Genomic DNA, 22,800 nt, shown 5'->3' with positions numbered 1-22,800 from the left:
GTGGTCCACTATTCTTTGCATTTTTAAGAAGTTGGCAGACAAAATAATGGAGAATCCTGAAAGATTCTATAAGTAATGATGAGTCTAAGTACAGAGAGGAAATTAAGAACCTGGTGGCATGGTGCGAAGACAATAACCTATCCCTCATTGTCAGCAAGATGAAGGAATTGGTTGTTGACTTCAGAAGGAGTAGCGGACGCACAACCCCATCTACATTGGTGGTGCGCAGGTGGAACAAGTCAAAAGCTTTAAGTTCCTCAGGGTGAATATCACAAATGATCTGACTTGGTCTAACCAAGCAGAGTCCACTGCCAAGAAAGCACACCAGCGCCTTTACTTCCTGAGAAAGCTGAAGAAATTTGACCTGTCCCCTAAAATTCTCACTAATTTTTATAGATGCACTGTAGAAAGCATTCTTCTAGGGTGCATCACAACCTGGTATGGAAGTTGTCCTGTCCAAGACCAGAAGAAGCTGCAGAAGATTGTGAACATAGCCCAGCACATCACACAAACCAATCTTCCATCTTAGGATTCACTTTACACCACACGCTGTCAGAGCAGTGCTGCCAGGATAATCAAGGACAAGACCCGCCCAGCCAACACACTTTTTGTCTCACTTCCCTCCAGGAGAAGGTCCAGGAGCATGACAATTTGTACGGCCAGATTTGGGAACAGCTTCTTTCCAACTGTGATAAGACTGCTGAACAGATCCTGACCCAGATCTGGGCCGTACCTTCCAAATATCTGGACCTGAATGGCACTACCTTACTTTCCCTTTTCTATTTTTCTAATTATGATTTATAATTTAAATTTTTATTATATTTTCTTCGATTTGTACTTCAGGGAGTGCAAAACACAGAAACAAATATCACCGTGATGATTGTACGCTCTAGTATCAATTGTTTGGTGACAATAAAGTATAAAGTATATAAAGTATGTTCAGAGCAAATGGTGGCTAGGAACCCCTTAAGAATCAGTGTGGTGATCTACGTGTCAAACCACAGGAACAGGTCAAGGTCTTAAATAAACAGTTGTCATCTGTATTTTCTGTGCTGAAGTACATGGAAACTAGTGAGTTCATGAAAGGGAATGGTGATACCCTGGAGCATATTAATGTTGCAAAAACTGTGGCATTGGAGATCTTGAAATGTATAAAGGTCTATACATCCCTAAGGCTTGACCAACTATATCCTATGTCTAAGGTGTTATGGGAATCAAAAGAAGCGATCACTTGGGCCTTGGCAGAAATGTTTATACCTCTGTTAGTCATAGATTAGGTACCAAAAGACTGGAAGAAAGGTAATGTTTGGCTTTTAATTAAGAAGGGCAGCTGGGGTAAGCGAGGGAACTGCAGGCCTTACATCAGTGATGGGAAAGTTATTGAAAAGGATTCTCAGGGACATGATTTATTTACACTTGGAAAGGCAAGGACTGATCAGTGGTAGTCATTGTGGCCTTAAGCGTGAAAAATTATGTCTCACAAATTTGATTTTCTTTTTCTTTGAAGGGTGAAACAGACAATTGACAAGGGCAGGGTAGTAGACATTGTCTTCATGATCTTTGGCAAGATCCAACATATCAGGGTGTTCTGGAAGATTAAAACACATGAGATCCAGGGTGAACTAGCAAAACTAAGGAGATGATAGGAGGCAGAAGGTGGTAATGGAGGGTTGTCTTTCAGTTTGGAGATATGTGTCCACTGGTGTGCAGAGGAATTGGTGTTTGGTCCTTTGTTGTTGGTCACAAATATTAACGATTTGGATAAGAATGTAGGAGGCATGACCAGTGAGTTTCCAGATGACACCAAAATTAAACTATAGTGGCAAGGGAATGGCAGATGGGATTTAACTTGGGCAAGAGAAAAATGATGCATTTTAGAGCATTAAATCAGGTCAGGACATACACGATAAAAGTCAGGGCTCTGATGATCATTGTTGATCTAAGAGAAGCTTTGGGATACAACCAACACACACACAAAATGCTAAGGAACTCAGCAGGCCAGGCAGCATCTATGAAAAAGAGTACAGTCAATGTTTTGGGCCAAAACCCTTCAGCATCTGCAGATTTTCTCTTATTTGCAATAGGAATACAAGTACAAACGTACATAGTTACCTGAAAAAAGGAATAGAGGGTAGTGAGGAATCACTCTTACCTTCATCTGATGGGAAGTGAGTATAAGAGTTTGGAGCGAAGAAGGCTGAGAGATGACATGATGGAGGTATTTAAAATTCTGAGGGATATGTATAGGGTAGATTGTAAAAGTCTGTTCCCCATGATTAGGTGTATAAAACTAAAGGGCACAGGTTTAAGTTAAGAGGGAGTAGGTTTAAAAGGGACATGAGGGTAAATATTTCACATAAACAGTAGGTTGTATCTGAAATGAGCTGCCAGAGGAGGCAGGAACATTAACAATATTTAACAGGCATTTAGATATGTACTTGAATGAGAAGGGCTTAGAGCAGGGCTTCCCAACTTTTTTATGCTATGGACTAATACCATTAAGCAAGGTGTTCATGGACCCCCGGTTTGGAACCCCTGGCTTAAAAGGATATGGAATTAGTTCAGGCAAATGGGATTAGAATAGAAATAGATGACATTTGGTATAGATGCATTGGGCTGAAGACCCATGCTGCACAGCTCTATGACTTTATGGCTCTAAGAAAAACATTGGGATTTCTGTAAATTAAGGTCCTTTCAGGAGAAGAGGCAATTTCAATTTCCTTTCATACACATGGATTCAAAACTTGATGTGTGCAAAATAACATAGTTCCATAGCCAGTAGGGTGCAGAATATAATGGAACACAATTTCTTGTTATTTCACAAATGCTATCTCTTGTACTGCTCTGTGTCACTGTTCAAATGAATCAAACCATTGTTCTGCCTCTCTACTCTTCCGTGTACCACACACCCCATTACTACCCCATGTCACCAAGCAGGATAGGTATTTTGATTAATAACGATTAATTTTGAAATAACATTTGTTTTCTGATGCATGGAATTAAACACTTCTATAAAATGGAATTGAATCAGGACAGAATGGTGACCAATGAATAAAACAGGCCAAATGCTAACACTCATTCTGAAAGCTATTCTAGTATCTTTGTTCACTGCACAGATCTGAGTCTAAATACTACACCAGTTAGAGTTTTGACGTACTTAAATCACTTTGAGATATGCTACATACTGTTACTGCTGTGAAATAATTGCACATTGAACAGTTGCAGTCTAAACTTTATTTACTAGATGCTGCCATTAACCTTGGGGAGAACATTCAAGCTGCCAAAGCTACTTGTTGCTGATATATCCAAAATCCTCCTCAAGATAATTCTATTTTGAAACCCAATTAAGTATGAACAGTAGCCATATTTTAAATTATTTTCCCATTTTGGACAATTTACAAAGGGCTGGAACTTGCTGGGAAATAGCAATAAATATAAGGAATGTTAGTGCTCCTGTATTTTTCCTGAATCAGAAGCTTTCAAAGTTTTTGATAGCTGTAACCATAGCAAGGTCTGGCGACCATGCCAAGTTATATTTTAGTTGTTTCTCAAGAACTTATTCTTAGCCACCCATCCATTCTGCTCAACAAGTCTTTTCTGGGGCAGCGCTTAACATATTAGGGGGTTAACTTAAAAGAATCCATAATAGGTGAGTTTCTGGTTGGTACGTATATCAGCATTGAAAATCAGGCTCAGAATCAGGCTTTTTATCACTGAAGTGATGTGAAAGTTATTGTTTTGCCACAGCAGTACAGAGCAAGGACATAAAATTACTATAAATTACAAAATAATAATATAGTGCAAAATTGAGCTAATATTTATGGGTTCAAGTACTATTCAAAAATCTGATGAACGAGGGGAATAATCTGTTCCTGAATTCTAGAGTGTTGGGAGCAACTTTAATTTCCTCAACATCTCTGAGGAACTGTCCTGGGGCCAACACATTGATGCAAGCAAGGCACATCAGCAGCTCTGCTTCATTAAGAGTTTGAGGAAATTTGGTATGTCACCAAAGCCTCTTGGAAATTTCCACAGATGTGCAGTGGAGAGCTTTCTGACTGGTTGTATCACAGCCTGGTATGGAGGTTCCAATGCATAGGATCCCAAGAGGCTGCAGAGGTTTGCAGACTCAGTCAAACCATCACAGGCACAACCCTCCCCACCACTGAGGACATCTTCAAGAAGCAGTGCAGCAAGCAGATAGAACCATTAGTAAGGAAGCTTACCATCCATTACATGCTCTCTTGTTAACTCCATTAGGGAGACAACTTTGGCACTAGCCATAATTTTGGGCCCACAACATGAACAAAACAGAATCAGGCTATTGAATTGCTACTTTAAGGTATTTCACTGTACATGATGCAACTGTTAAGGAATACAAATAATTGTAAATCGTTGGCCAGTATTATATGATAAATAGCAAATGACAGTTTTCAAGCATCAGTTCAAAAGGACCCCTGCCATCCAGCACAATGCTGTCATTATCTTGGATGAGCAACCAATTTTGTTGCAGAATTCTCACACAATTTTTGTTTCATTGTAAACATTTTATATGCTGCAAAAAATGGAAACATATTCTGATTGAAGTCGAAGTATCAAAGACCCTTATATTTTAAATATTTTTTTGAAAATGATTCACTTTAAAATATTTATCACAGAAGAGTACAGAACACAGTTTTTATTCCAGGCAACTTGAAATGATGTAATTATAGTCTAATGTAACAATAAAAGCATATTATGCTACAAAGCAATATTTTCAAGATATTTTGCAGTGAGAATAATTGTAAGTTCCTGGTTTTCATCAATTCATTGATTTTTCTGGAGATTGTGAGGAAGTAGTGTTCCTTATTGAGGTGGTGGGAATCAATAGCAGGAGCTTTTGGGTTTCCATGTTTAGCTGCTTGTTGACATGCTCCGGGAATTGCTATGAGTTTCCCAGTCTAACAATGGGAACTGCAGACAGTTTTGCTGAGCAGTAAGGTTCAGAAAGATTTATCCCTCATGGAGTTAACCAGTGGTGCTTGTGGAGTACAACAAACTACACATGCTGACAGAAGGGAACAATTAATCAACCCTCGAAGCAGTGGTGAGATTTAAGCAGTGTATCTCAAGAAAGGGGAAACTGATTTGATTAACCAGCTGTTGTTTACACCAGGGAGGGATGTTTATCCAGGACTAAAGCATCATCAGCTCTCTGATAGACAGCTAATCCCAGTTTGAAATCAGCAAACATCTGTAGTCGATCACGACTGGAATATTGTTGTGTACACCGAACATCCTTTACAAAGTACCTGGAGAAACAACAAACTGAAGGTAGCAGAATATTTAATTAAAGTATAATTTATTTGATCGTCTTTTTGTTTCCAGTGCTCAACAAGTTGAGAAAGTTTGCTGCTTAACATATGAGCATCAAACTACTGCAAGCAAAAATAAACCATACAAAGAAACTGATGGTGGATCTTTTGGCAGATCCAGGACAATATAACTGACAGTCACTCCCGGGCACCTCCAGGGCGATGTAAGTAATGGTCATTCTCTGGGCAGCTTCTGAGTGTTATACCTAGTGGTCAGTGTCTGGACAACAACAGAACATTATTGTTAATGGTAACTCAGGACAATGGAACTAATGGTCATTCTCCAATAGCTCAAGAATAATGTAATGGATAGTCTCTGGAGTGCTCCCAAACAATACATTGATTAGTCACTGGGCAGCTGAAGCTTACCCATCAGTCTCTGGGCAGATCCAGGACTACGTCATGCCTAGTCACAGTTCTCCGAAATGACTTTTTATCTTGAAAGGATTCCCAGCAGTGCTCCATTTACCATCAATCGTACTGTTTATATAAAATCTGACATTGTCATTAAAAAATAAATAAAAGGATGAAGCTGACTTCCATTTATTGATATAAAGATAAAGATTAGCTTTATTTGTCACCTGTTCATCAAAACATTGACATATACGGTGAAGTACTTTGTTTTGCATCAACAACCATCATAGCCCAATGATGTGCGGGGGAAAGCCCACAAGTGTTACCATGCTTCTAGCGCCAACATAGCAAGTCACAATTTACCAACCCTAGCCCATATGTCTTTATGCAATGTGGGAGGAAACTGGAGCATTCAGAAGAAACCCACACAGTCACAGGGAGAACACACAAACACCTACAGTGGTGGGAATTGAAAGCCCAATCTTCCAATCGCTGGTGCTATAAAGTGTTACACTATTGTGCTACTGTGCCACCCAACACTGTGCTGAAGCAATAGTAAATTCCTGTATAGAAAACAGACTACAGGCAGTCCCCAAGTCACGAATGTCCAACTTACAAACAACTCATACTTACGAATGGAGGAAGGAGAACACCATTTTAAGTTGGATCACGACGCTGTCCGCCTTTTTAAGTTGTTGCCATTAACACTGTGTTGAGTGTGTAACTTCGTATTTGGCTTAAATTTTTCTTAGCAAAATTCACCCTGACCCCCCTCCCCCTTTTCCAGTCAACACCATCCACACTTGTCTCATTTAACTTGTCTCAGTGCAGGTAGACTTTAGGACCTGGGGGAGCAGAGGACCCGCCGCCCATGGCTGCTGCTGAATCCGCACTGTTTCTGTTCCGTTGACGGAAAACGATCATGATTGAAAATAAAGTGGAAATAATAAAGCGATCGGAAAGAGATGAAACGCGATCGGTCATTGGAAAAGCGTTAGGCTACAGTGGGTCAATGATCGGAACAATTTTAAAGGATAAAGGATAAAGTGAGAATAATGGAGCATGTGAAAGGCCCTGCCCTGATGAAAGCTACAATTATTACTAAGCAACGTAGTGGTTTAATTATTGAAATACATACATTTCTTAAGTGTTTTATATGCATAGAAAAGTAAAATATATACTATATACTAAGACAAACGTTTGACTGATGCTAAATAATACCAGATGTACCTGTTCCAACTTATGTACAAATCCGACTTAAAGACGGACTCAGGAACAGAACTCGTTCATAATCCAGGATCTGCCTGTAGTTTATATTGACTTAAATTTTTACCAGATTGGAAGTAACATAATATCACCACTGAGAGTCAAATAGCCTCTCACTCTCACCACTATGTGAACTATTCTCTCCAATAATCCAAACATCAGCTGATTTGGGAATTCAATAAACATGGCTTTTTGGAGCTAGCTATTCCTATGATTCTGGATCATGCTGAGCATACATTTTTTAAACAATCCTGTAAACTACTGTAAAGCATGTCTAATTTGCAAATCCAATTTAAACCACTTTTCTGGAATTTACTGAATCTGTTTCTGGACCACGTTAAACATGTTCCAGATAGTAAGTGTCCTTAATGATTGATGCTCCCTTCCTGAGGCATTGCGCCTTGAAGATGTCCACAATGGAGAGGAGGGTTGTGCCTGTGATGGAACTGGCTGAGTCCACAACCCTTTGCAGCCTCTTGTGCTCCTGTGCATTGGAGGTGCTGTATCATGCTGTGATGCAACCAGAGAGAATGCTCTCCACCATGCATTTATAGAAATTTGCAAGAGGCATTGTGACATGTCAAATCTGTTCAAACTCCTAATGAAATAGATCCCTCCATCATCAGATTTCTGAGCAGTTCATGAACCCATGAACTGTACCTCAGTATTTCTTTTTTGGTACTTATTTATTTATTTTGTAATTTATATTAACTTTTATTTTAGCATTGTACTGCTGTTGCAAAAAAACAAATTTCATCTCATATGCGACAGTGAAAATAAATCTGATTCTGATGCTACAACACAGCAGTTGTCAGATGTACTAAACCTGTGAAATTGGAGCACTGTAAATTCAGGGATCTTGAACACGCTAAAGATGTGAAGTTAGAATATGCCACAACTATGGTTCTGGAATAAAAACGGGAAATGTCGAAAATATTCTGCAGGTCAGATATGATCTGTGGAAAGAGGAAGAGTCAAATCTTTAGGCCCGAGACCCCTCATCCTCCACTCTACAGTTTTAAAATTTATTAAACTAGTCAAATGGAATTTGCTAATATGCAATTTTGGAGTAGACTGAATCAAGGAAATGTCAACAGAAGGAATGCATTTGAATTATTGTAGGAGGAAAGACAAGGATTTTGTTACAGGTGAATAATTGGAAGGTGCGGTTGAGATTAGTGGAAGATAATCTTTTAGACTGTAGTCTAGAGCGTTGCTTTCACAGTTTCTTATATTCTTCTCTCCCTCCTCTATCCCCACCCCTACACTGACCTAGTTTCTCAGGTAGCAGATGGTGATAAGGGATATTCCTACACAATGGTATGAATGTGTAGCATGCAGCAATTAACCATAAATCTGGATAATTAATGATATACGTTACAGCAGCATAGCCCTCATTATCTTCCTACTGTGTCTAATATGGCATAGATAATGTGGAAACGATAACTTTTCATGTTCTATAGCTAGCCTTGAACTTGGAGGGCTGGACGCAACATTGGAGGCAAAGAGATAGCCTCATGATGAAGGAATTCTTACTGTTGCCAGGGAAGTCACCATGATAGTTGGACATCACCACCAATGTGATTGATTGGAATGCCTTCATTTGATAAATCTTGAAAGCACAATGTGCATGCAATCTCTGACATATTTTCACCATGAAACCTGCCACACATGTGCACCCATATGCTCATTTACACTGTTCTTTGTTGATATAGAGCTATAGTGACTTTCCTGATTCAGTAGTGTACTACCAACAGAGAAAAGATTGAAAGAAGCTCATTCTAAGATTTAAGAATGAAAGTAACATTGGTAGGTACCTGCAGTGCTATTCATGCCCTACTTTGAGGCTGCAGCAGCAGACATTTATTGATATTGTCTTCCTTGGTGAAGTCAAGCCATCTCATATATGCTCTTGCGTATAGAGTGATATAATGAAAGTGCTCCCTGAAACTCCTTTGGACTCAAACCTCCTATATATTTTTGCATCTCACCATGCTTTTTTGGTGTACTGTTAAGTTCTACCTTCACATCCCAAGTCATGCTTTTCTCTGAACAGTGTCCAAGTAATCTGAGATGTTGTCCAAATGCACCATCTCAAATTATTTTAAAGCAACAGAGTAAGAGTTGTTAGACTTTTCCTGTAGATTAAGTCAATTTCTCACAGCTCAAAAAAACAGCCAATTAGCACCAGCATTTAAGCAGCAGCCAAAAGTAATAATCCAGCAGTTTAAGTTGGATCATTTTTTTTTCTGCATGTCCTTTAAATACTGCAATCCGAATGGAAGTAAAAGGTAGATCCATATACCTCTGAGTGAATTCAGTACAGGGCATCCAGTTGATCAAGAACAGCTCCAACATCACCCATTTCAGCATTGTACACTGTGCTACACGAAAGTCTCATTGCTTTGCAGAGAGAGAGGGAGAGAGAGAGAGTTACAAGCTATTCTTTTAACGAAGGGCATTCTGTGCATTTAAAATGTATGTACAATTTCTGGAGGCCATTTTGTTAGACTCAGGTCAGGAAACTGCTGATAATAGATGAAAATCACAGCCACTGGCATCCATGAGCAGCAAGATTCTCTGTATTACATATGTTACAGATGCAATGTTGATTTTTAAAATTAATTTTTATTAGTTTAAGAAGAAATTACTTAGTTCCACCCCTTCCATTCATTCCTAGTGCTGTACTATGACTATATTGTGGTGTGTTCCCAGTGGCGGTGCTATAGCACCAGCAGAAATTACAATAGCACCACCAAGAAATTAACTGAAATTTGACATACAAATTGCAGCTGCTTTCTCTGTATAGTTTTGAATACAGCTTGTTTCTCCAGTTGATCTAGTGAAACAGTGCCCCCAATTACCATTAGCACCCACGCAGCAAAAGTTATAATCTCTGTGCTGGTCTAAGGTCAGATTCTCTCTACACTTGTGTCCATTCGTTCCTTGTCAATGTCTCGCCGTTGCTGTCCTCTCTCAGATCAGTTAAGCTGATCGAAGATCACTTCAGGTCACTCACTCTCACCCACGCGAGGGCTTGATAGTATACATACATTGTGCAGGATCCAGGCGCAGGTCCATGGTTTCGCAAGACTAACGGATGCCGCACACACACATTGTGCTTTTACAAGCTAGCGTGGGCCTGGCACGTGCATTATTTAGGCCGGCGTGTAAAATGGATCGATTTTTAGTGAGAAAACGACCTCATCCAGAGGAATCAGTGGTGTCTCAGCCTGAGCCTGTCTGAATTGAAAGTGACATGCAGAAAGAAGCAAGTGGGGATGAGGACGACGGCAGTTCATCGAAGGAGTGTGAGGGCAAAGTAGAGGAACAAGAAATGGAGGGGTGTTCGGAAGAGAACGTGGATGAAGCTGCTCTTAGTGCTAGTGGGAATACTGTTAGCGATGTTAGCCAGCAGCCTGAGGAAGGACCCCGTCGGCCAGCATTGAAAAAGTACCCTTTGCAACAGTTTGGCAATCAGCAAAGGAGTTTTATTCGTGGCTGGTTTGACCTGTACTCCTGGCTGGAATGTTCGATCACGAAAGATACTACGTTCTGCTTCGCATGCGGGTATTTCCTGTGTGGAGGACGTGGGTTCCATTCTGAGTCCACCTTCACTGTCACCGGTTACCACAACTGGCGGAAAGCTGCAACAGCTTTCAAAACCCACCATGTAAGTGCAGCTCATGAGTTTGCTGTGAGGGCATGGGCCGAGTTCAGATAGAGAAAACAAGACGGTTCAAGGTTGGGAAATGTGCTTGATAAAGGACATGCAAAGATTGTCCAAGAAAATGGTGAGTAGATGAGAGCAGTGGTTGAGTCTCTACACTATACTGCGTGCCAAGGCATTGCCCAGCGAGGACACCGGGAAGATGATGGATCTGGCAACAGGGGAAACTTCGTTGAGTTGCTCAGTGTAACTGGGCAGTTTGATAAGACTGTAGCTAAAAAAATAATAGAGGACAATCCTGAAAATGCAAAAAAAAACACCCATCACGATATCCAAAATGAAATTTTGGGTATTATGGCAGATATGGTCAGACGTCAAATAAGTGCAGAAAACAAGGAGGCTGGACATTTTGCCATCATGGTGGATGAAAGGAAAGACTTGAGTAAAAAGTAACAAATATCAGTGGTGGTGCGGTATTTGAATAACGAAACAGTGCTTGAATAATTCTTGCACTTGCCCAGTGTGTTATTGATAACACGTGTATAGGTCAGTGTTATGACGGGGTGGCAGTGATGTCCGGGTGTAATAACGGGGTACAGGAAAGAGGTCCCGCAGGCAGTATATATACACTGCCATGCTCACAGACATAACCTTGTTTTAGTGGATGTTGTGAGCAATGTACAACAAGCGGGTGAGTTTTTTGAAACTCTGCAGCTACTTTACAACTTCTTTTGCCCACTCTGTTGCCCATGATCTTTTCATGAAGAAACAGAGAGAACTGGAATCAACTGCACAGCCTGTGGAGTTGAAGAAATTGTCAGATATATGATGGACATGGCAGTATACAGCTTTGTGGGCTATAAGGAAATAACTCCCTGCCATTCTAGCTACACTGCAGGATATTCTGGGTCAACCAAGTGCACGGAGGAAAACGGAGGCCAGAGCTGTAAATGGACTGATTGACAAGCAGTTTGCTTTACTTCTCACTCTGTCTGAGGATTTATTCCGAGTCACCAAGTTCATGTCAGACCAGCTACCATCTCCCAGTTTGGAGCTTTAATCCGCTATGGACTTGGCTCAGTCTGTTATCGATGCACTCTCAGCAAAACGGGGAGAGGAATCATGGAGTGAAATTCAGGCAAGAGCTAGGGACCTGTGCGTCAAGGCCCGTATACAGAGCAGACCACATGAAAGGAGACAGGCCCAGCCACCCCACTGTCTACATGATTTTGTTGTTGAGGCCCAAACCGAACGCACACCTGTCACATCCTCTGATCACCTTCGCAAGCACTGTTTCTATCCAGTTATAGACAGATTTCTGACTGAAATGAAAAGACGGTTCTCAATTGAGACTGGGGGTGTTCTGACTGGAGTCTCAGCATTGCGTCCCAAACACAAGCTCTTCCTAGACGAGAACTGTCTTTGGCCAATGGCCCAATACTATGGAGTGACTGAAGTGAACCTGACTGCAGAGCTACTGCTGGGAACAAAACAAAAGGAAGGACAGACAGTGAATGACACAGTGGAACTTCTAGCTCTAATGAGACCCTACCACGATGCATTTATAGATTTCTACAAACTAATCTGCATATCACTGACTCTGCCTGTGACATCTGCCTCATGCGAATGGAGTTTCTCTTGCCTCAAACGCCTCAAAAACTACCTAAGGAATAGCAACTTGACCCTGTTGGCCATAAACAGCCGGAGGACCAAGGCACTTGACATCCAGAAAATCATTGATGCTTTTGCCACCAATCACAATGACAGACGGATTGTGCTTCTCTGAAAACATCAATAGTGAATGTAGTTGATTTTTTAAAAATTTGGGCCTAGACTAATACTGATTATAATTATTCTTTTGTGGTGGATACCCCATAGTCCTTATGTTTCCTGCAACATTACATTTACTGCTATTAAGCCTACTGGTTTTGCTTAGACTTCCAAGCGGTGATTCTGTTGATATTTGTTTTAAATTCAGTAGCCGAATTAATTGAGGTATTGCATGGTCTGTACGATTTGTCCAACTCCTGGTAAGGCCTTGCATCTGTTGTTTGCCTTACTTGACTTTAATAACGGTGTATCTTTTGGCATTGTCTGTTTATGTAATGCGAATAGCAGTGGACATTGTGGGTTAGTGTTATGCTTTTCAGTTGAAAAGCACGCATTTGATGCTGGTTGCAGGATTGGTGCGTGATTCATGTTGTGCGCTGTGGGTCGGATGCTCTGTTGGTTTGTTTATGCTTTGTGTTGTCTCATCGGGTTGTCTCCGATGCTGTTGACACGGTCACAGTTCACTTCTATATTAGACCTATCAATTGCTGTTGCTTGTGAATCAACAGAGGCATTTATAGTAGGCACATAATGCTTGAGACTGACTTTTGAACGCCACACGTCTGGCCTTACGAATACGGATTACCATACAGTACATCCCTCAGCACCATCACTGAATAATTCAGCCCCACTGCAGCATGAGCAAAAAAAATCTCTGGCGCCGCCAATGGGTGTTCCATCTCCAAAATGCATTGCAGATAATTACCTAGTTACCTCCCAAACTTGCAAACTGTGCTACTAAAAGGACAACGGCAGCAAGAAGATGGGAACACTTCCAATGCAGCCGGTTCCTGTCCCTTATACACCCTTATCAATTTATACTGGATTTGTCCCTCTACTTTTCAGTCTGGAAGAAGGGTCTTGACTCAAAATGTCAACTGTCTGTTTTCTTCCACAGATGCTGCCTGATTCACTGAGTTCCTCAAGCCTCTAATTAGTTGTTCTTGATTCCAGCACCTGCAGTCTCTTGTGTCTTGTGTGTGTGTATGTATATATATATATATATATACTGTTGCTCCTTAATTATCCTTTGGTCTAAGTCATGGAACAATCAGCACTTGAGAGTACCTCCCACCAGAAGAGCTATAGTGCTGAAGGAAGGTGGCTCACCACATCTGGACCCAGCTAATAGGGATATTCAGGATCCTGCCACAAACTCTGGCTCAAATGAGAAAATTAGATAACATATTTTCAAGTCAAGATGGTGTGAGGAGTGGTGCTTGGAGGGGACTTTGCCAGTGGTAGTGTTAAGTTATTAAGGGGCAATAGTTGGAGGCCTTATTTGTTTATTTGTTATTTATTTTTTGAGATACATGGATAGGCTCTTCCAGCCCTTTAGCCGCACCACTCAGCAATCCACTGATTTAACCCTAGCCTAATCATGGGAAAATTTATAATGACCAATTAATCTAGTAACCGGTACGTCTTTGGACTGTGGGAGTTAACCGGAGCACCTGGAGGAAACCTGTTCGGTCACGGGGAGAATGTACAAACTCCTTACAGGCAGCAGCGAGAAATGAACCTGGGTTGCTGGTCCTGTAAAGCATTGTGCTAACCACAACGCTTCTGTGCCAGCCCTATCAAGGTTAGGGTCGGGTGGAACTTTTAAAAGCATTTCTCATTCCATCTCTGAAACTTACTGCTTCAAAAAAAGATATTTAAAAGGACAGAACCTCATCTCTATTAGTGCCAGCACTGCCATTCAAAGCCACATTTAATTGCTAAATTGTGTATATGAACTCCATTGCTGCAGGAGGGTTATCAAACATGCATTGTATGCTGACTGATGCTATTGTTGCCTGTCCTGCTGTCTTCATTCACAAAGAGGATTAAGGTATAGCTTAATCCCAAAATTAACAAAAGCCAACCCCATTTAAACTTCAAATCAACTTCATAACCCATCATAAACATGGTATGTTATAGAATTGTTAGACCATTCTTTGTACTTAATGAATAATATTGTGAGATCTCTTAAGACATTGGATGAGGCCTTGGTTTAAGATGATTTTAAGATGGAATCTCTGAATGTACTAATACTAGTGATATTAACATTGAATTTATGAGAATTGGTCATTTAGATTACTTCTCCCTCTTTTCTCTATCTTTGTTCATCTCTGTACAGAGATGTCCTGCTGCCTTTAATGCAGGGATTCCCAGCCTGGGGTTCACAGACCCTTCAATTAATGGTAGTAGTCCATGGTATAAAAGAAGTTAGGAACCCATGCTTTAGTGTGATTATATTGAATGGCCACTACCTCATCAAATTTAGAAATGTTTGCATGTTTTTTCTATAGTACACAAGCCATTGTTGCCAGCATTTTGGCTTCTTGTACTAAACTGCACCATTTGCAGGCTTTAACTTTGAACACAACTCAGATTCATGGCACTTGGTTTTAAAATGGTGAGTGGAGCTCATGTTTCAGAGAAAGAAACTGTTGTTCCATCATTAGTCACTTGAGGGCACTGGTGAGTTATAAATGAAGGTCACAAGCAGAACTTACAGGAAGGATCAGACCTGATGGTTCAATGCAAATTAAATTAGATCAAAATCTTCACTGCATTGAAATTAGGAGCAACACAAATGTTGGACAAATCAAATTACTCAAATCTCATAGAAGTAAATGTGGAGTGAGGGAATTACATTAGACCAACTTGGTATTTGCTAGTCTTCAGTCACCTACAGAATACAGATACAACAAATGCATTACGATTGTTTCCATGTGCCTATCTGCTTGGAAAGCCTCAAAAAACAGTTGTTCTTTGTGAATAGTTCAGGTGGGGGGGGGGGTTGGTTAGGAGTGGAGGTGGAAGTTATTGAGAGGGAGGAGGAAGTTGAGCTCTGATGGCAAGGATACACACAGGAAGTTCCAGCAGGGGATGAAGTGTTGGAGAGGGGGGAGGGTGCTGCATTCCTGTGTGTGTGGTGTGGATTACCCCAAAGGGATGTTCTTCTGCCAAAACAGGCTTCTACTGAGAATGGGGGTTGAGGAGGTTGGGGTGGGCTACCAGCTCTGGGCTGAGAGTAGGTATGGAGAGTTGCATTCCTTAGGTGGTGTAAGGCTCTCCTGGTAGGCTGCCAGCTCTAGGCTGGGAGTGGGTATGCAGAGTCACATTCCTAGGGTGGTGCGACACTCTCCTGGTATGGCAGGACAGGAGGAAGGACCCAACAGACTTTGCAACTGGAAATCAGGTCTTCAGAGGAACTCAGCAGGTCAAGCACCAAGTATAAATAGACATTTTGGCTCAAGATCCTGCATCAGGAGTGAGAGGGAAGGGGGAAGATTGCTAGAGTAAAGAGCAGTGTAGGAGGTGGAGCTGGAGGTGGGATAGAGACAACTGGGCGTTAGGTGGAACCAGGTGTGGGAGGGGGGAAACAAAGGTTGGTAGAGGATCAGTGGAACCAGATGGGTAGATGGAAACTGGAACTGGAACTGAAGAACTGGAAAAGAGAACAAAGGGAGATGATGGATAGGTGAGCGTGTGGGTGGGGGGAGAACACTAACAGTGTGGATTACCTGAAATTAGAAAATTCTTTGTTCATTACCATTCCTAATACATGTAATTCTCTGGTTAAGATATTTACTGCTAACGCTGTAGGGTATTTCATTTAGTAGCTTTCTGTAGAAGCAGTGTGTCCTGCTGGTAGCATGTTTGGCTTTCAGCTAAAGATAAGGGGCTATGATGTTCAATTTATGAATGTTGTGTCAGCTAATCAGGATGGTGGAGTTGGGAGAAGGTTCTAGAGAAAGTTGGGCAGACAGAGATTGGTGATGGACACTGGGGGGGTTCATGGTCTTTTTGGTGGGAGCTGCAGAGAGGACAGGAGGGAAGATGGCTCAGGATGTCATGGGGAAGAGTGTCCCTATTGCACAAGGTGCTTTGTGCAGATGAATGGCTCCGAGAAGGAAGGACAATACTCCTGAGAGAGCACACGTTTGTTCAAGATAGATTTCAAGCGAAGTTCGGAATGTGATGTGTGCTTTCACGCAAACCATGGGCCCAGAGCATGAGTAAAAAGACAACTTCAAGGTGAGCTCCAACGATGTGCACATTTAGACTTGTTTAACTGCAATGGCCATTTTTAATTTTTCCCCTTTATTTTTCCTACTAACTGTTCAATAAAGCTGAAATTTGTAAATATACTTTCATTGTAATTTTATGTGGTGTATGATCTCTTATCTCTTGCCGACTGATAATTGTGTATGGGTAGTATTTATGTAGCATTCACTCAAACTGAGGTTTCTTTAATTGGAATATCACAATGTTCCTATTTGGTTGAACTCCAAATCATACTGACCCTAGATGCCTATTGTTTATGAAAGGTGGCCTTCTCTCGCTGCTGAGTCCCATGGCTGTTAGTGGGGCCAACAACGAGCCAAGTTTCCATCTAGGCCCAGTAAGGGGCTGCATACACTTTAGGTGGGCATGGGTTAGGCTGAGTTCCCAGATGTATTGTGAGGATATACTTGCAAGGATGAAAAATGGACATTTCTTAGATGCAGGCTGTAGTCCAATACTGCCGGAGGCATCAAATAGGTCATGCAACATCTGTGGAGGAAGAGCTGTAAAAAGTTAGCTGTGTAAACACATGAAAAGCGAGGAGACAAAGAAAGAAGAGAAGCACAGAATAATGTGGTGAAGAATAAATGTAATGGCGGAAGCCACAAGTTGGGTTTGGAAGTCATGTCAGTTTGTAGAGCACTAAATTAAGCTGCTACTTCCTTTTAATTCTTGCATCTGCATCAACTTCTGACCCCGATTTCCTTCCATCCATCTACACTTCAGGCAATTTATAGTAGGCATCTAATTTACCAACGAGCACATACTCAACATGTGGGAAGAAACAAAGCACCCAGGGAAACCCAAACAGAAATAGGGAGAACACACAGACAGCAACTTAAGTTAGGAATGACCCCAGATCTTTGGAGTGGTCAGGCTATGGTCGTAATCGCTGTGCTACTGTTGCTTCCTATAAATTGATAGGCATTTGGTGAATTGAAATGACAGGTGTCTAGACTCTTTGGATCAGATGTATGAATGCATTGAATACAGTGCATGAAATTGAATGATATACAAACAAATTACTTTTTCATCTAGGAAGAAGGTTCAATGTCTTGAATAGCAAGACAGAAGAGAGTAAAAGGACAGTTGTTGCATCTCCTGTGTTGCATGGTTTGTTGAAGGTGAATAGTTAATTGAAATGGACCAGGGCATAGTGGAGAATAAGTGTTCATCACTGATAGTGAAGAGGAGAAAAATATGTTTGATGGTGGCATCACACTGAGAGTATCGGACATGGTGTAGACTGATCCTTTGACAATGGAGTCTGGTGGAACTCATTCTTGGCAAAGGCAAACATCAATGGTGAACTTCACCATTGCTGTCAGTGAACTAGCACAGCCCATGGTTGAATGAAGAAAAGGATCTTCAAAGATTAACACTTCTGACTTGGCACTGAACTCATGATCAACTGGACAACAGTGATTCCTGCCTTTCTATATCGTCTGAGGCTTGATCTACTACAGCGGACACCTCAAAGACATTTGGCATCAGAATCAGATTTATTAGCACTAACATATGATTAAAGTTGTTATTTTGTGGCAGCAGTACAATGCAAAGATATAAAAATCTTTAAATTACAAAAGTAAATAAAAGGAATAATGAGGTAGGTTCATGCACCTTTCAGAAATCTGATGACTGAAGGGAAGAAGGTGTTGCTAAATTGTTGAGTGTGCATCTTCAAGCTCCTGTACCTGCTCCCTGATACTAGTAATGTGCAGAGAGCATTCCTAGATGGTGAAGGTCCATCACCAGCAATGCTTCCTCCTTCTTTGAAGAAATAATAATCAGGATAGACAAAGGAGAATCGGTTGATGTTGTGTATTTTGATTTTCAGAAGGCCTTTGACATATATGAGGCTGCTGAACAAGCTAAGAGCCCATGATATTCCAGGAAAGATTTTAGTATGGATAAAGCAGTGGCTGATTGGTAGTGTACTGTGTTGGAACTGATTCTTTTTACGTTATATGTCAATGATTTGGATAATGGAATTGATGGCTTTGTTGCAAAGTTTGCAGATGATATGAAGATAGGTGGACGGGCACGTAATTTTGAGGAAATTGGGAGGCACCAGAAGGACTTAGACAGATTAGGAGAATGGGCAAAGAAGTGGCAGATGAAACACAGTGTAGGGAAGTGTATGGTCGTGCACTTTGGTTGACTATTTTCTAAATGGAGAGAAAATACAAAAATCTGAGGCACAAAAGGACTTGGGAGCCCTTGTGCAGGATTCCTTAAAGGTTAATTTTCAGGTTGAGTCTGTGGTGAGGAAAGTAAATGCATTGTTAGCATTCATTTCAAGAGGACTAGAATATAGAAGCATGGATGTAATGTTGAGACTTTATAAAGCTCTAAAGAGGCCTCACTTGTAGTATTCAGTGCTGTTTTGGGTGCCTTATCTTAGAAAGGATGTGCTGAAACTGGAGAGGGTTCAAAGGAGGTTCACAAAAATGATTCCAGGGTTAAACGGCTTGTCATATGAAGAGTGATCGTTCTGGGCCTTTAATCACTGGAATTTAGAAGAATGACGGATGACTTAATTGAAACCTATTGAATGGTGAAAAGCCTTGATGGAGTGGATGTGGAGAGGATGTTTCCTACGGTGGGACAGTGTAAGACCAGAGAGCACAGCCTCAAATATAGGGGAGTCCTTTTAGAACTCCTTCTGAGAATATTGGGAGAATGAAAAGTGGTGTTTAAATAGCAATGGGAATACACTACTTAACAAACTACCACCTGCCTGCCCTCTTAGTCACCCTTTGCTCAGCTGTGGAAGAGCTTGTTGTTCCCATCACCCACCCAAGAACCCAAAAAAATTAGAGCAAAAGCAAGTCATCCCCAGTCCTGAGGGACTGCCTGAGAAGAAGAGTGAAGACAAGGGCCATTTGCTGTGGTTATGAGAAGAAGGGAAAGAGGTGAGAGAAGAAATGCAGGAAATGGAATCAAGGTAGTTAAAGGCACTGTCAACCATAGTAGAGGGGAATCCTTGCTTTAAGAAAAATGAAGACATATAAGAAGAAATAGTATTGAATGTGGTGACAGAAGGGCCAGAGATAATTGAATAGAACCCTTTGGAAGTCTGTGGGCTTTTTATGGATATTACTTGATAGTTATCCAAAAACAAATGAGGATAAAGGAAAGGAGAGAAGGAGTGAGAAATGGAGCTGTAAAATGGAAATTAAATGACTGCTGACATAACTGAAGTTGAATTAAAAGCTGCAATTAGTAGGCTTAAACTAAGCAAGTCACCAGGATCAGATAGGTATATGGCAGAGTGGTACAAAGAATTTAAAAATTAGCTAATTCCTATTTTACTCCCCATACTGAACTGGGCTCTAAAAAAGGCACAAATGCCACCCAGTTGGAAGGAAGTGATAATCTCAGCTATACCGAACGAAGGCAAGGATAAAATGGAATGCGCGTCATTTAGACCAATATCCGTTCTTAATGTAGATTATAGGTTATTTACCTCCATAATGGCCAAACGATTAGAGGAGTTTCTACCCATACTGATACGTATTGATCAGACAGGTTTTATACAACAACGCCAGACTCAAGACAATATACGAAGGACACTTCACATTTTGGCTCATATACAAAAAAATAAAATCGAAGCAATTGTGATAAGCGTGGACGCTGAAAAAGCATTTGATTCGGTTAATTGGAATTTTCTTTACAGAGTTTTACATAGATTTGGTTTCCAAGACACAATTATTAAAACTATACAGACACTATATGATAATCCTACTGCTCGGATTAAAATCAATGGATATTTATCAAATAGTCTTACCCTAGAAAGGGGCACGAGACAGGGTTGTGCATGATCACCACTACTCTTCGCGCTATATCTGGAACTATTAGCTCAATACATCAGACAAAATGAAGATATCAGGGGAATTACTATTAAAGGGACAGAGCATAAATTGACTTGTTATGCGGATGACGTTTTGATCTATCTAGGGCAACCAACATACTCTTTACCTAAATTGATGCAATCCTTTGAACAATATGGTCAATTATCAGGATACGAGATCAACATAGATAAAACCCAATTACTTTCATATTACTATAGCCCACCAAGAGAAATTGAAAGTCGATACCCCTAGGCACGGCACACAGAGTCTTTCAAATATTTGGGCATCATTATGCCAAAAGATTTGGCAAAATTATCAGAATGTAATTATCAGCCTCTATATAAAAAAATTAAGGAAGATGTGGCAAGATGGAGCCTGATTCTTTTTTTCAGTCTCAGTTCAAGGATTGAGTCTATTAAAATGAATATACTGCCCAGACTGTTATATCTCTTTCAGACCCTACCAATAGAGATTAATCAAAATCAATTCAATGAATGGAACAAGATGCTATCAAGGTATATTTGGCAGGGTAAAAGGCCTAGAGTTTGTCTCAAAACTTTGCAATTAGCGAAGGAAAAGGGGGGATGGGGCTTGCCTTCTCTTAGAGATTATTAATTTGCAGCACAGTTGAGAGCTGTGATATGTTGGTGAGCGTCATCATATGACGCTGAATGGAAAAACATTGAGGAGCGGGTACTTCCCATCCCCATACAAGCAATTTTGGCTGATAACAATCTGCAAAGGTACATAAATACTATTGATAACCCATGGGTGAAATTGACTCTTAAAATATGGAAAAACATTATAAAAGAATATAATCTAGAGGGAGATATTGCAATTCTTAAATGGTGTGCATATGACTCTGATTTTACACCAAATAAATTGGATGCTAGATTTAAGGACTGGACAGCTAAAGGAATAACAGTTCTTTGTAACATAATGAAAGAAGGAATACTGTTCAGTTTTGAAATGCTTAAAGAGAAACACTTATTAGAAAAACAAGATTTTTATTGGTACTTACAGATGTGACAATATGTTAATAAGATGCTTAAAAATGTAACCAAGGCAAATACATGCTCGATAGAGCTCTTTAGAAAAGCATATTATTCAGATAATGGTAGTAGAATCATTTCAAGCATGTATAAGGGGTTGTCAAATCTTAAAACACATTCGACTTCATACATTAAAACAAAATGGGAGAAGGAAGGAGGAATAATTATATCTGAGGAAGAATGGACAACAATATGGAGATATCAATGGAAGTGTACCAGTTCACAGAAATGTAGGGAGTTTGGATGGAAAAATTTGATAAGATATTTTATTACATCCTCTCAGAAATCCTATTATGATGGTAACTTCCCTGTTTGCTGGAGAAATTGGGGAAATCAAAATGCAAATCATTATCATATTTTTTGGGACTGCCCTGTTATCAAAAACTATTGGAGAGGGATACACAATGCCCTACAAGACATCTTTAAATGTGAAATACCCTTAGAGAGTAAGACCATATATTTTGAATATATACCTCAAGAATGGTTGAAAAGAGATAAATATTTAAAGTTAGTGGCTGGTAAAAAGACTCTTACCAGGAAATGGTTATCACAGGAAAGTCCAACTTTAAATACATGGATGGAAATTACAATGGACATTTTCAAAATGGAGAAGATAACAGCATCTGTTAACCATAAGCTGGAACAATTTGATTCATACTGGGAAAATGGTTTAACTACATAATGCTTCATAGGCCTGATTTTATTCTCACAAATCAATGAATCTGTTGTTAAAAAAAAGATCACTCCCTACTTGTACATAGTTCTTTCCTTTTACTTGTTTTTTTCTTTCCACTCTTTTCTATAAGTGTATACCCCAGATAAATACTTTGTGGAGATTTTGTGATATATATGATTATATGATGTATATGTACAATGTCTGAAATACATCTTATGGAAATGTTTGTTTGATGAACTTCAATAAAAAATAAATTACAAAAAAAATGGAAATTAAACTAACAACTTAATTTTCCTTACAGGTCCACGATCAAGAAAGGCACTGCTACACAGATTTACTGTATGTTTCAGAAAACAAAAGAGATGCCCAAGAGGACCTGAGCAGAACTGAAACCAAATTTGCAATAAATCCCACAAAAAAGGTAGGTGGAGTCAGATCCTCTATCTACCCTCATAGAACCTTCCATTCACAGAGTAAATGGAGTAAGAGGATAATTTGTTTAATGTAAGAATGTCAATGAAGCAGAGGAAGTTAAGGTGGATGGGAGCTGATGGGTCTCAATTCAAGGAAGAAGCAGAAGATCTTGTCAACTGTGTCAATCAGTTTGGATAAGCCATTGGTTTCTGTGCAGGGCACAATAAGGTAATTCATATTTGACCCATCAACCTGACTTAGTAATGGATCT

The 22,800-nt window shown here is 40.2% G+C and overlaps 1 long non-coding RNA gene across 2 annotated transcripts in view; it reads left to right on the top strand.

Annotated features, from left to right (window-relative positions):
* Window positions 1-22,527, top strand: part of LOC132385140 (uncharacterized) — a 43,534-nt gene extending 21,007 nt beyond the window's left edge. For both annotated transcript variants that reach the window (XR_009509093.1, XR_009509092.1), the window contains exons 2-3: window positions 5,368-5,518; window positions 22,417-22,527. This is a non-coding gene — a long non-coding RNA (uncharacterized LOC132385140). The remainder of the gene's footprint in view (window positions 1-5,367; window positions 5,519-22,416) is intronic.
* The last annotated feature ends 273 nt before the right edge of the window (window positions 22,528-22,800 follow it).

The sequence above is a fragment of the Hypanus sabinus genome, chromosome X2 (assembly GCF_030144855.1).
Source record: "Hypanus sabinus isolate sHypSab1 chromosome X2, sHypSab1.hap1, whole genome shotgun sequence".
NCBI lineage: Eukaryota > Metazoa > Chordata > Chondrichthyes > Myliobatiformes > Dasyatidae > Hypanus > Hypanus sabinus.
Note: the sequence above shows the minus strand (reverse complement) of the source record. Positions and strands in the feature narration are given on the sequence as shown.